Source organism: Morone saxatilis, unplaced genomic scaffold (genome assembly GCF_004916995.1).
Source record: "Morone saxatilis isolate NCDOM2014 unplaced genomic scaffold, NCSU_SB_2.0 Contig17, whole genome shotgun sequence".
Taxonomy (NCBI): domain Eukaryota; kingdom Metazoa; phylum Chordata; class Actinopteri; family Moronidae; genus Morone; species Morone saxatilis.
This window is the reverse complement of record NW_023339729.1, coordinates 12,153,236-12,166,821: the sequence shown is the minus strand read 5'-3', so window position 1 is coordinate 12,166,821 and position 13,586 is coordinate 12,153,236.

Sequence of the window (13,586 nt, the reverse complement as noted above, 5' to 3'; positions counted from 1 at the left end):
AGAGAGAGAGCAAGAGAGAGATAAAGAGGAAGAGAAGAGAGGGAAAGTTTGTATGAGTGTTTTTTTATGTAAAAGTAACAGAAAAGCACAGGGAAAAAAGTGTGAGAAGAAAATAATTTTGGAGAAAAAGTGAATGCTTTTTTGCTATTGGAGTTTTCTTGTGTGTAGACATGAGGGCTGATGTTTCCCAAGAGTGTGCTGGACATTAGACCTAGGCAATCACACACCATCAGGCCTCTGCCCAATATCAGCTCAAATGGTTTGCTGGAACATACAACTAGAGGGAGTAATGGTGAACTGGACGGTCATATTTGAGATTTCTGTTCTTCTGTGCTTCGGTTTGGTTGTTTCAATTTGGCTTCATGCTTTGCAATTGTATGGTGATCGGACTGGCAAATACCATGTTTTCTTTTAAAATGGCAGTTTTTGAAGCATCATTGTTGCTCAGTGAACCAAAGAAAATACCACATACTTGCAGCTTTCATGAGTAATCACAAGCTCTGTTCACTTTGTCCTCAGTTTTTTTTAAATGTCAGTTGATGAAATCAAAATGATGTTACATTCCACATTTTAACTTGTAGATGTGGATGAGATGAATATTTCTTAGAGTGCCCACATTCCTGATACAGCCCATCCTCCTTCAAATAGCTCCCTGAGATCTCTTTATAATCTATCTCATCTCATTTCTCACAAAGCCTTCAACTCAGCTGTCTGTGGTTTACACCACATGGGTTCAATGGACAACAGTCATTAAAAGACTGATTGTTTCACATCAGCCAACAGACAGGTCCAGCTGGGTCACTGAAATATGAAAATATATGCTTCTCTATTTATAGTAGTTACAAGTAACTTCTTTTTTTAACTACTCTAATATCCAGTATACTGTACAATAAAAATGGAGTTTGAAGGTACAAGAGAGTTGTGAGACTGTTTTCTTCGTGTTTTTTTTACAATAAACAACAGTTTTATTAAATAGGAAATAAAAACCAGTGTGGCCATATGGATTAAAATCCATCTTGATATATGAAATTTTATACCACAATGTTAGAATATATAATGATATAGTGCATTTTCTTGAAAGATCTATTGAGAAACTGTTTATAGATAAAAGGGTGTGGTATTTTTGGTTAATAGTAATGGTTTAATGAATTAAATTAGAATATCCTCCAAAGAAGAACAACAGCATCAGTCGTTTCAGCAATAAAATGCAGAAATCTGTTTATGTTCAAGAGTCGAAGCCCCTTAGAAGCCTTAGTAATAATGACAGGAGCAAAGGAGGAAGTGGGGTGACATTATAATAGAAGTTCACATAAGAAGGAAGTCAGGGTGGATGGATGGGTTAACAAAACATCACACTTTAATGCTGGACACAGCTGTTTGTTTCCAGCTTCTAATATAATTAAGAAGGACATAATTTCACTAACCATAACTATGCGTTTATAATTGTCACCAGGACGACAAACGTTCCCAAACCTTTACAATGTAGTAATTTTAACCCAAACCAAAATGTTTCTTTAGACTTAACAAAGTATTCAAACCATGACCTTTTCCTGAACCTAAACAAGTAATTATTGTGCCTAAATGTAACAAAACTATAGTGTTATCACTTATTCATTCTTCAAATGAGATTTGTAAGCATTTTGGAAGGCACAGACAAATGATCGTCCTGCTGATAGGGGCGTCAGGTCAGAAAATGCTTCTATGTGTTGTTCTAGAGTGCTTAGACAAACAATCTTTTTTGTTGTTTAATTTTGAGGGCTTGTTGTTTTTGTAAGTAGCCACAGGTAAATTATTTGGTATATAGGTAAATATGCATTTAAGCCAACTATTCCTAATTCCCTTGCATTTTCCCTCAGTATCTTCAGGGACTCAGGGCTTTAATCTAAGGTATAAGTATAAGATTTTCTCGAAGAATAAGAAAGGTTTAAATGGTGTCAGGTTGGGGTGGGTAATATGAAAACCTTGCTCTATTATGGTAAAGAATAAGTAATCTTATATCACAACATTTGATGTATACTGTGGAAGTTGAGGGGCCATCATAATTGGGGTAGAATGCATTTTCTGGAGAAATTTAGTCAGTTTTTGGAAACTCATTCAGTTGTTACACTGCCCATAATGGCTTTATGTGAAGAGGTTTATACAAAGGTATAAATGGTACCTTGGACGGTAGACACATTGTCATCATCGTTTTTCGTCATATTGCAGAACATGTTGAAGCATTATTAAGTGGCATATTGCCTCACTGGTAGGATGCAGGACTTAAGGTTGTAATTCTAAACAAAAGTGACCCTGATGCAATCTGCCATTTGTTGTCATCACAGTGTTTGTGTTCTTGTCTTTGTACAAAGTGTGTTTGTATGTGTGTGTTTGTGTTTGCCATGCATGGATGCTGAGAGGGATGGCGAAATGATCCACTCTGTCTCAATGAGCCCAAGTCGACCACATGGTGGCTGAGCCCGGCAACGGCCATCTGGACCGGCTGGCAGTGCCCAACTAATGGAGCGCAGGCTGGAGTTTTGGCTGGCAGGGTGAGTCTTCAGTTTGGATAATGACTATAGTGATTAAATGGGGTGTGCATTTTGAACTTGGCTGTGAGAACATCATGCAGTAAGTAGTTTCCATTGCTGGCTCCCTATCTTGGACACTAGAGCACAAAAAGCACTGTGAGTGGACGTGAGGCTGAATGATAATGTTGATGGACCTCATAATTAAAGCAAATCTACTCCTCAAATCGAGTTTTGTAGTCTTGCACCAGTCCAGTTTGTCTAATGGAGGAGTTATATTCAAGGTAGGTTTAAGAGCACTGAGAGCAAGGTTTTAAATTTAAATGGTAATTTATGTGGGGAAACTGACAAAAGCTGTCCAATTATTCTAGTGAGATCTTTGCTGGCAGCATAATTAGTTGAATGAGAAAAAAATCAGCCAATGCTAATCAGGGTCATTAATGTGATTATTGATCCAAACAACACAGTCTCCTGATAGATGATTATAACTGTTTGCTTATCTTTTTCTCTGGTTTAATCCTTGAAGTTACAAAATTAGGCATTGGGGAGTTTCAATGTTTGTGCACACCTTCAAGGGTTTACAAGACAGCAAAAAAAAAAAAAAAATGTTTAAATAGAAAACAGCTTATGTAAAAAAAAAAAAAGTTTTAGTGGGAGGCATATTTTGCTCTAGCTTAGGCTTTCTTGCTGCGGTGTGAGTTGGTATGAAAAGGATTCAGCTGGTCTCATTTGAGGTAGGCAAGAGAAAAGGCCATCTCAACAAAAACGGGGTCCCATTTCCCTCTGGCATCGCAAAGGTCTCTGTAGGAAGCCTCTTACACTCTTATCTCTTTCTTACTCCTTCCTTCAGCTTCTTTAATTTACTGGTCCCTGACTGTTGGTGGCCTCCAGATTTCTGTTCCTGTATGCTTTTAAACACACATACAAATGCTCACATTTATGAAAGTACAGACAGACTCACAAACACATCAAAATGAGACTTTCTAGTTGGTATATCAGAGATCACAAATTAATCAAACGTGTAACTGCAGCCCTCAAATACTACAATACTACCTGGTTGAGGTATTATCATTCCTTAAGTCTCAAATATATATATATATATATATATACTTAAATAGTATACACAGTATGACTGTTACGTAAAGCCCCAACAAGGAACTTTAATTTTGTGTTGATTCTGATGGCCCCTGTGGACAAAAACGGTGGTGTTTCTACTGCCTTGTTTTATTGACTTCAAGGGGAATCCAATCTCACTGGCATTAACTATATAGAAATAGCCAACTATTTACCAGCTAACTTTGTTTTGAAATGTATTATATACTACAAGGAGTTTTTATTAATAATAATAATAACAATAATTATAAATTTTATTTATAAGCGCTTTTCTAAATACTCAAAGACACTTTACATAAAAACATAAAAGCAGCAAAACAACATCAAATGGTAAAACAAACTTTAACTGGTTATGAAACAGTCTCAATTTGATACTGATGCCTTTATATGACCTACGTAAACAAACAACTGATTTCCTTCATTATCCACAATTTCCCGGCAAATTAAGGACATCACAATGCTGGCACAGAAACTGTTCAAGTTTGAGGATAACAAAAACTTAAGGCATCTGAAGCATCCCTGGCATGGTTCCTATGACTCATGTAAGGCTCACCTCCCCGTGTACCCCTCTGCTACACAAATATGTGCTGAGCAGATGACCTTTTTAACTGGAAATAACAGGCATGAATATGGAAATGTGTGTTGGCCAACATGCAGGGGTGCATAATTGTACTATCATACTCCCACAAAGCCTGAAATCTTCGGAGTGTGACCTCTACTGTGATCGCACTGCCTAAAGAGAGAGAGAGTCAGACACTTGCAGACTGTGTGTATGTGTGTGGTGGCTATTGACTGTCGAGGATACTGATCACAGCTCAGGGCAACGGGGGGAGACTTAAGAGGATTGTTATGCTTTGCCCTTGTGTGTGCCTTTATACCTATGTGCCTGTTTGTACGCACAGTATGTGCATGTATTTGTGCAGGCACACAGGGATGCACTTTTGTGAGTTTCCATCTGTATGTGTATGTATTTAGGTCCTTGTGCATCTGCGTAAGTCACTTTATCTTTATGCACCTCTGCCTCCATATGTTTTTATGTGCACACATCATGTCCGTGCATATGACTTTGCATGTTTATTTTGGGATCCGAGCTGGCCATAAAAGCATGCCGAGTGTGGAAACTAGCACAATGGTTGTTATATTCATGGTATGTGTGTATACAATTTGCATGTTGTTGTGTCCTCCTTTATGTCTGTGTGTACTTCATCACAAACATCCCACTATTTCAGTCATGTCTACACTGGTCCCTTTCATCCAATTCTCACAGGCCAGGCCAACAGAGCTGCATACTGAGAGCCAGAGGTCTATTGGAAAGTGCTGTGAGTAAATGAAACTGATTAACAATGAAGTGGCACAGAGGAAACAGACAGACAGATGGGAGTCAGATACAGATACAGAGAGAGATAGAGAAAGAGAGAGAGAGAGAGCAAATAACCACATAGTCCTGTCCAAGGCTGGATGGAAGTGACTTTGAATTTTCGACACGGTGACCAGTGCTGTGGTGTGTTTGTGTGTGTGTGTGTGTATGTGTATGTGAGTGGATGAGAAATGGAAAAGAAATCTGCATATACTCTGGTGCTGTGGATTTAATTTGCATAGACCAATGAATATTTTAAAACAGCAAGTCACTTGACAACACACACACTGACTGACGGCCGTACAGACAAACACACACATATAGTTGTAAATAAACACAAGTTTACTGAATCCTCTCACTGACATGCGACTTGATTTGCAACTATCCCCTCTCATGTGTCTATTATTTCATCAGCAGATTGCAAACTTCCTCCGTGTCAGCTCTAATTTTTCTTTGCCTGTTTTTAAAACCAGCTACAACCTAATGATGATCCTTACTGACAGTTCACCAAGCCCTGCCACCCTTAGTTTCTGTTGCTATGCCTGCACGTGCAGTTTATAAAGACGATGACCGATTTTAGAGAAAAGCAGGCGTCATAGCGACCACTGATTTTGCCTGCTGCTAGCTGATTTTGTTAGCTTTAGCTAGCTAGCTGATTAGGCTAATGTTAGCTCCATGGATTGGTAAAATCGCTGTCTCTGGCAAACTTTCCCCTGATTTGCTTCAAAACGAGAATCTTGTCCCAGAAGAAAGTCAGCATTCTCAACAGTTTATGATCCACATGGATGAAATGGAAATATAGAAGCACTGTTCTTGTATTGCAATGTAGAGTTTGTTGGTTAAAGGTCCAGTATGTAGGATTTAGTGGCCTCTTGTGGTGTAATTGCAAGCCGCACCATTTCCTTCCAAGCTCGAAAGACAAACGGCACTACAGTGGCCAATGTGTGGTTTGACTAATATAAGTCATGAATGGAGCTAACCCTCTGAAACTGTAACCCTACATGCTTGTCTATGTAATTAATGGTATGTATATAATAATAATAATAATAATAATAATAATAATAATAATCTTTACTTACTTACTTGGGCCCTGACTGCCAATATGCATGAGCCAGTATAAAGAGGCTAAAACAGTAGTGATGTGGTCATGTTTCTTAGTTCTGGTTAAAAGCCTTGCAGTTGAACAGTCTGGAGTCAATCAATAGATTTTGGGTTCTGGCAGGTTAAAAGGCTGTTGCAATAATCCAGGCATGATGAGATAAAGGCATCCATATGGTCTCTCTGTCTTTAAGAGTGAAGACAGATTGTATTTTGGAAATGTTTCTAAGATGATAAAAACATGATTGCACAAGCTTTGTGGAGTGCTGCTCAAAACCTAAATTACTCATTGTTGTCAAACCAGACACCAAGATTCTTTGCAACAAACTTGCTATGATCCGATAGGCTTAAAGAAGAAGCAGACGTAAGGATTTATTTTGCTATGTGCTGGGAGTTGTCCAGTTTTTTTATGTCATAAAGATAGTTATTCAGTGAACTCAGCATTCCAGGGTCTGTGGTTCTCAAGTACAACTGTGTATTGTCAGCATAAAAATGAAAAAAGAAAATTGGTCTCATGACCAACCCCTGAGGCACACCAAAGTTAACTTGACTCAGTCTGTCTAAAAGGATGCAGTGATGAATCGTATCAAAGGCTACACTAAGGTCTAGAAGTACAAGAACTAAACACATGCCACCATCAGCAGCCATTAAAATGTAACTTTGAGCAGGGCAGTTATTGAATGAGGAGAAACTATAAACTTTGTGAAATATTATCTATGAAATATTGTTAATTATCTTGTAAATTTGGGAAACGTTACACATTAAGTTATTTTTTATTCAACAAACTTTCAATTCTCCTCTCTGGTAATGAGTCATTTTATTTGCCAGTGACTTATCTTACTGTAAATACTCTATAGTACTATTAAAGTAAATAAAACAGCTATAACTGCATATGCATATGCAAACTTTTCTGTATGCACACAAGCATACACCAGGAAAAACAAAAAACATACAAATACACACACGCAGACCAAGAAAGCTATTAGCCCTCTATTACCTGTCGATCTGGAAATGTCAAGACACCATTATGTGGAGTTGTATTGTGGTCTTTGCTCAGCTCACCTTTGGTATTTCTTCTTTTTTCCCGCCTGAGATGCTAGCCGGTTCAGTGTTATGGTAATGTTCATTTTGATAAGCCGGCACTGCGGCTTGATAGACAGGTCCTGGAACAATAGGAGCTCTGGCCCCATCACTCTTGGCAGTAGGGCAAGGACACAAAGGAGACATAATGAGCAGAGATAGCATTGTGATGGGAGGCTGCAGATGAGAGAGACTGAAGGTATTGTGTGTTGGCATGTGTGTTTGTGTGTTTATGTGTGTGGGTGTATTAGAGAGGAAAAGGCAGAGTGTTGGCGTGGGAGGAATCTTGTACACTAGTTTGATATTGTGTTTGCATGTGGGCATCTGTGTGTATCAGAGAGATAGAGAGAGAAACAAAATGTCCACGTGTCTGCCAATCAATCATTATGTTAACAGACGGCCTATTCCCAGCACAGGTGTGTAGGTCTGTAGGTCTGTGTGTGTGTGTGTGAAATACACAAAGCTTCATAACAGGCTGATCAATAGCCTATTCAAGGGTAATGAAACACCAGTCAATATTACCACCCATAAACTGATGACAGTGCCCCCCTTGTCTCAAAATCAAATAAAACTGATGCCCTTCTCTCTTCTACCTATTCTCTGTCTATCCCCTCTTACCTCCACTGAATTAGAAGGCACAAGACTGTCAACCAAGCCAAAGCTAATATTAGCTGTACTGAATTAATTAAACCATAATTCTGAAGGTGCTGTTAGTTTTTATATCATGTATAATGTGCCGAGTCGATGCATTATATTCTAGCAACTGCACAGGTGGAACTGATCCACAGTACAAACCTGTTTAGTAAAGATTAAATCCAGCTCTAGTGTGATAGTTGAGAAATTGTTATGTTGGTAACCAATTTGGTTTGTGACCCTTGTAGTTTGTGACTGCTAAAATTAGTTTAGGTGCTTTTTAGAAGAGCAGGTTACAGTGCCTTTTATAATAACTGGAAACACAGGAACAACTAGCCAGCTCTGTCCAAAGAAAAAAAGCTATAAAGCTCATTAATCATAATGGTGTATTTAGTTTGTTTAATCTGTACACAAACATAAATATGTTGCCAGATGTGTTTTGTGTTGCCAGAAGTGGGTTGTTTTTTTTATTTTTTTATTTTTTTACTTTGGGCTACTTTTCCAGCAGTTTCCGCCAATGAAAAGTTATTAAGGTAGTTAGTTAAGGCTGCGTTCCAATAAATCAGCCCCTCCTCTCACCAGAGTATGAGTTTAGTAGGCTCAGCTCCAGGCGCAATGACTAAATATTGTATTATTATATAATATTATATATATATATTAATATATATTATATCAATTATAATTAAGTTGAAACTGTGTTCTAATTCCAGTTATTACTCAGTGATAAATCTATTCATATGAGTGAAAACAGTTCTATAACATCATCTAGTTCTATTTTATGACTTTTTCATCATTCATCATCTGTGTTATATACAACGATATATAGCTGACAGTCTACTCTGGGCAAGAAAGAGATTAAACTATTGCTTTTAAAAGATCATGCACTTTATCACTTGATTATAAATTAAAGTGAAAGATGTGTTCAAATTGTACTGCACTTATTGATGATTCATGATCACAGATTATTTAAACTACCTTTACCTGTACAAGAGTGAAATATTTAATGTGGAAGCAGGGTTAAATCAGGGGATGTATTTCCAAATGAAATTCACGATTGAACTCAGCAACATACCTCCTCCAGTGCTGATCCACCCAGGGTGCCTACCTCCAGCTGAGAAGTACTGCTGTGCTGAAACCTGAACCAGGCTAAACTGTAGGGCATAGACTTACAGTTTATACCACAGTGCTGTGGCAGTGCAGCTCAGTCAGGACAATCACTCATATACCTATGCACATTCTTTCTGATCACAGCAGTATAGATATACATACTCTACTACTTAAATATTGTGACAAATTCAGTGCTAAGATACAGTTTGATCCCACTGGAAGAAGAAGAGAGGGAACATTTGAGTGTTTCAAGACAAGTACAATTTATAGGCCATCCATATATTGTTGGAATACCTGAAAAGTTGCTCTTTCGGTTCCTTTCCCCTCTTTATGGCAATAGATGCCATTTATACTTGACACAGGATCTTCACAGGGTGTTTATAAATTTGTCTGAATCTGATTAAACATTGGCGCAGTGGTTGTCTTGGCAACCAGTGGGAGCAGGTCGCCGTGGTAAAAATAGATTTTCCTGTCTGTGCCGAGGCGGCTAGCTTCCCTTTGTCATTTAATCGGCACCTCTGTGTTGTGATATCATTAGCCAGGCGAAGGAGTAGAGGGTAAAGACTGTGTGAACAAGTCTTAAAGCATGTCAGAAATGCATATTTAACACCTGGCAAGTTGCAGGCATTGAGAGGAATGATTTGGAGTATTACATGCTGATTACACCGTCACCTTGCTTATAAACTGAGTGAGCAGAGAAATAACAGACGTATGTGATGTAATGCAAGGCAATAAATAGTGCCTTAATAAAAATGTTTTGTTTGTGTGTTGATTCAGTGCTGTGGTGCTGTTTGAGGCTGTTCTTTATTTAGTGGTTGTGTCTTACTGCATTATTCTAAAGGATGTTTCTGATGAGTCTTTTTTGCTTACAAATTTGACTAACCAAAAATGGTCAACGACATGGATTGGAATGGAGTGCAAAATGATGTAGAGATTGTCCATTGTCTATTATCTATTATCCTCACTGCCTTGACTAGGAGCTGTTGTACAGTCTGATGGCCAGGGGGCCGAAAGAGTTTTTCAGTCTGTTGGTGGAGATCGATTGGGACAGCAGTCTGCCACTAAACCACACTGCTCTGCCTGGGTGAAGGTGTTTGTTGCAGAGGGTGGTGGGGCCGTTGTCCGAGTATGGACAGCAGTTTGTCCAGAGGGTCCTTCTCTTTGCCATGTCAACCATAGGGTCCAGCTTCTGTTGCCCACCACTGAGCCAGCTCTTCCTTCACTAGTCCTGTCCAGTCGCCGGCGTCTCTCTTCTTTGCTGTTCCTCCCCCAGCAAACCAGCATAAAAGGGGACGCTGGCCCCACCAAAGAACTGGTAAAGATCTTCTTAGGATGACCCTCCATCTCTTGTCAAGCCTGTCTCTCAGCAGGAGCCAGCCGGATGGTGGGTTTTGAAGGCAGCTGAGATAAAAAACGTGATTTCACAGCGCTCTCTTGTCCAGATGAGAAGTGGGCCGTATGGAGCCAGATAGAGGATGCATCCTCCAAGCCCCAACCTTCTCTGGTATCCCAACTGGCAGTGATTCTTGTGGGTGTGGGACCTTGGGATCTGAGGACTTGGAGCAGCAGCCGTTCAAAGTTTCATAATGTGTGATGTAGTGCTACTTGGTCTGAAGTCAACTGGCTTTCCCCTTGGGGTGTTTTTTTTCTTTAGAACCTGGTGAGACATGAAGTCTTCCAGAGCACTGGAACCCTCCCCAGCTTGCAGGCTCGTCGAAACATGCTGGAGTGGCTCCCCAGTTCAGCAGAACAGGCTTTTAAGCATCTTTGGGACACAATCTGTCCGGGCTCACTGCTTCCTTGGGGTGAGCCTCCTCAAGCTCTCTGCACACCTGAATCCTTGGTGATTGGTGGTGGGAGGGGGGGTTTGAACTGTCCCATGTGTGGAGGGTGGGGGTGGTTGCAGTCTGAGGTGGGTATGGGACATGGGTGGTGGTGGTTGGGGGAGGTGGATGGACCATGGTGGGGGTGTGAAGTGGGTCCGTCGCTGGTTGTGGAGCTGGAGTATCAACTGTTAAAAAACAGGTTTAGCTGGTTTGCTCTTCCAGCATCCCCCTCTCCTGTGATGTTGCCCTTCTTCTTGCAGCCTGTGATGGTTTTCATGCCATCCCAGACCTCCCTCTTACTCCCTCAAAGTAAACCTACCTCACTACCTTCCTTCTGTAGTCCTCCTTTGCCTCTCTCAGATGGACCTTGAGTTCCCCCTGTACGCGCTTCAGCTCGTGTGGCAACACGACACGTACGGAGCTACTGGAGTAGCAGTGTCCTGCTCACGTCGGCGCCGGAAGTAAGATGGTCATGGTCAATCTTATATTTTACTGATCCTCGTAGGGAAATTCATTCCCTGCATTTGACCCATCCTAAGTACTAGGGGCAGTGGGCAGTCAATGCATGCCCCCCAGGGACCAACTACAGATCTGAGCCAGTACTTTGGTCAAGGACATTGAGAGAAAGAAAGACATCAAGTTTATTTTTCAATTGAGTTTATATGCAATCTCATTGCCTCTAAAATTTGCTTCATGTTCTGTCTGAACACACAGCACACAGTAACAGTCTGTTGTTAGGATATACCCAGAGAATGCCAGCATGGCTTATGCCTGCTAAATAGATATTAACACCATCTTCAATGAAAATTTAAAAATGGTTTGGACCAAGTGGTGGTATTACTGTGTTGTCTGCTGGACACGTATAAATGCTACTGCAAAAACTGTATCCAACAATAACTTTAGGTGTAAGGTGTTTTTTTTTTTTCAAGCCATCACCACAAAGGAAAACTGCTGCTGAGAGTGACAGAAGGCTTTTAGGTGCTCACAGCAGAGAGCAGTTCTACGCCATGTTTCCACATGCTGACATTAAATATCAGCAAAAGATTATAAAAAATCCCTTTAAACAGGAGGAGATAAATCTAATATATGACTGCCTCCATTATAGCTACTCTGCTGCTCAGTTCACTATAATCATCAAGCAACATTTTGGATGTCTGCTCTGAGCTTTGGACACTACATCTAGCCATTATCCTGCTGCCTACACACACAAGCACACATCTCCATGTAGCCTCTGAACACCTTTAAACATTGTTTGGGTCTCACAGGCATCGGTGTAGTGATGTTTTTTTTATTTATCTGTTTATTTCTCTCAGAAACAAATGGGCTGCATGGGGCAGTCAGCGCCATCTGTTACTGTTGAGGCTGATAGCTGCTCTAATAGGCTGGGACTGAGGTCCACTCTGCTGACGCACACACACAAACACACATATTCCTGCTGTAACGAAACTGTAGCAGGTTTGATTTAGGCGGCCTATTGTGCTCATAAGCATACACACATAAATCAGCATACATACATTTCAGTTTGAGCTAACGTATCTAAAATCAATAGTGTTAATGATGCATACACCGAAACAACTGAAAGTGTTTATCAGTAACATAAGTGCTGGTAAGCTGAAGACTGGTGGGTATTTCACTACATGTAACCCATTCCTTATTGATTTTCATGCACAACCGTACACCCAACCCTGTTTGGGACCGTCTCATCCATTGTGTGGGAGACAATCCTCAATTTTTTCCATTAAAAAGCTCAGGAAAAGTGGCTGTGCACTTCATCCTTGAAGTCTTTTCTCTTGTAAAACTGAAACCCTGCCTGTGCTTTTTCTTTTGAGTGTGGAATGGGTTCATTGGTGCCCATTGGAACCAATGGGAGGAAAACACCCTCTATGCTGCTGTGTTTGGTTTGTTTGTTCTGGGCTACTGTAGAAACATGGCGGTTTAACCTCAGAAAGCAGACTCCATAGAAGGCAAATCGCACAGTTCTTCTAAGGTTTGTTAGGTAAGGTAAAATACACAACAATTCCTGCATTTAGGTGATAATTCACAAATGAAAACATACATAGAACATATCAAAAGATTCCATTTCTGACTATAGATCATCCTAAATGTTACACACTCGGCATTTAAAGAATTCAAAATTAAATATTTATTCCAACTGATATGTAAGATATAGGGGTTATAATGAGGTTGCATAAAACAGTTGTCTTGGTCCACTCTTCTTATTATTATACATGCTTCTATTGGGTAATATCATCAGCAAATACATTAAATCAATTATCACAACTATGCTCAATTCAGCATGACAACCCTAAACCTTTGACTTCACTTACAACTTGAATGGACATGGACCATTTCATGTCACCTTTTTCATCCTGTTTTTTCCGTGTGAGATACATGTTTATTTATTTAATCCCTAAGTAATGCAATTTTTTCCCTTGCAGCGGTGACGTAGTTCCTCAAAGCTTCTGCAGAAGAGGAGGAAGGAAATAAAAGATGGAAGATCCAGGTTCATAATTCACTCAACAGGAACTGAAGGGTGAAGAGGTGGGCAGTGTGAAACTGCATAGAATGCAGTAAAGAGATAGAGTAGCAGCTTTCAGGAGTGTAATATTACTTTCCCTAGGAACACTGAGAAAAACATTGTTTAATTCAATTTCTGCAATAATAAAACAGCTACCAATCAAAACTGTTCTCACACTTTTTTATTTGCTGTTATCTAAAACCTATTCCACCTTCATCTTCAGATTTGTTTTCCTTATTGTCCTCTTGTGCTTAGCTCTGTAGATGATAAATGGTAGAACTGACTTTCTCTGGGTTGTAGTCAGTGACGGCTGGTGGAGATTTTGGGTGGGTGGGCTAACAAATGTATTA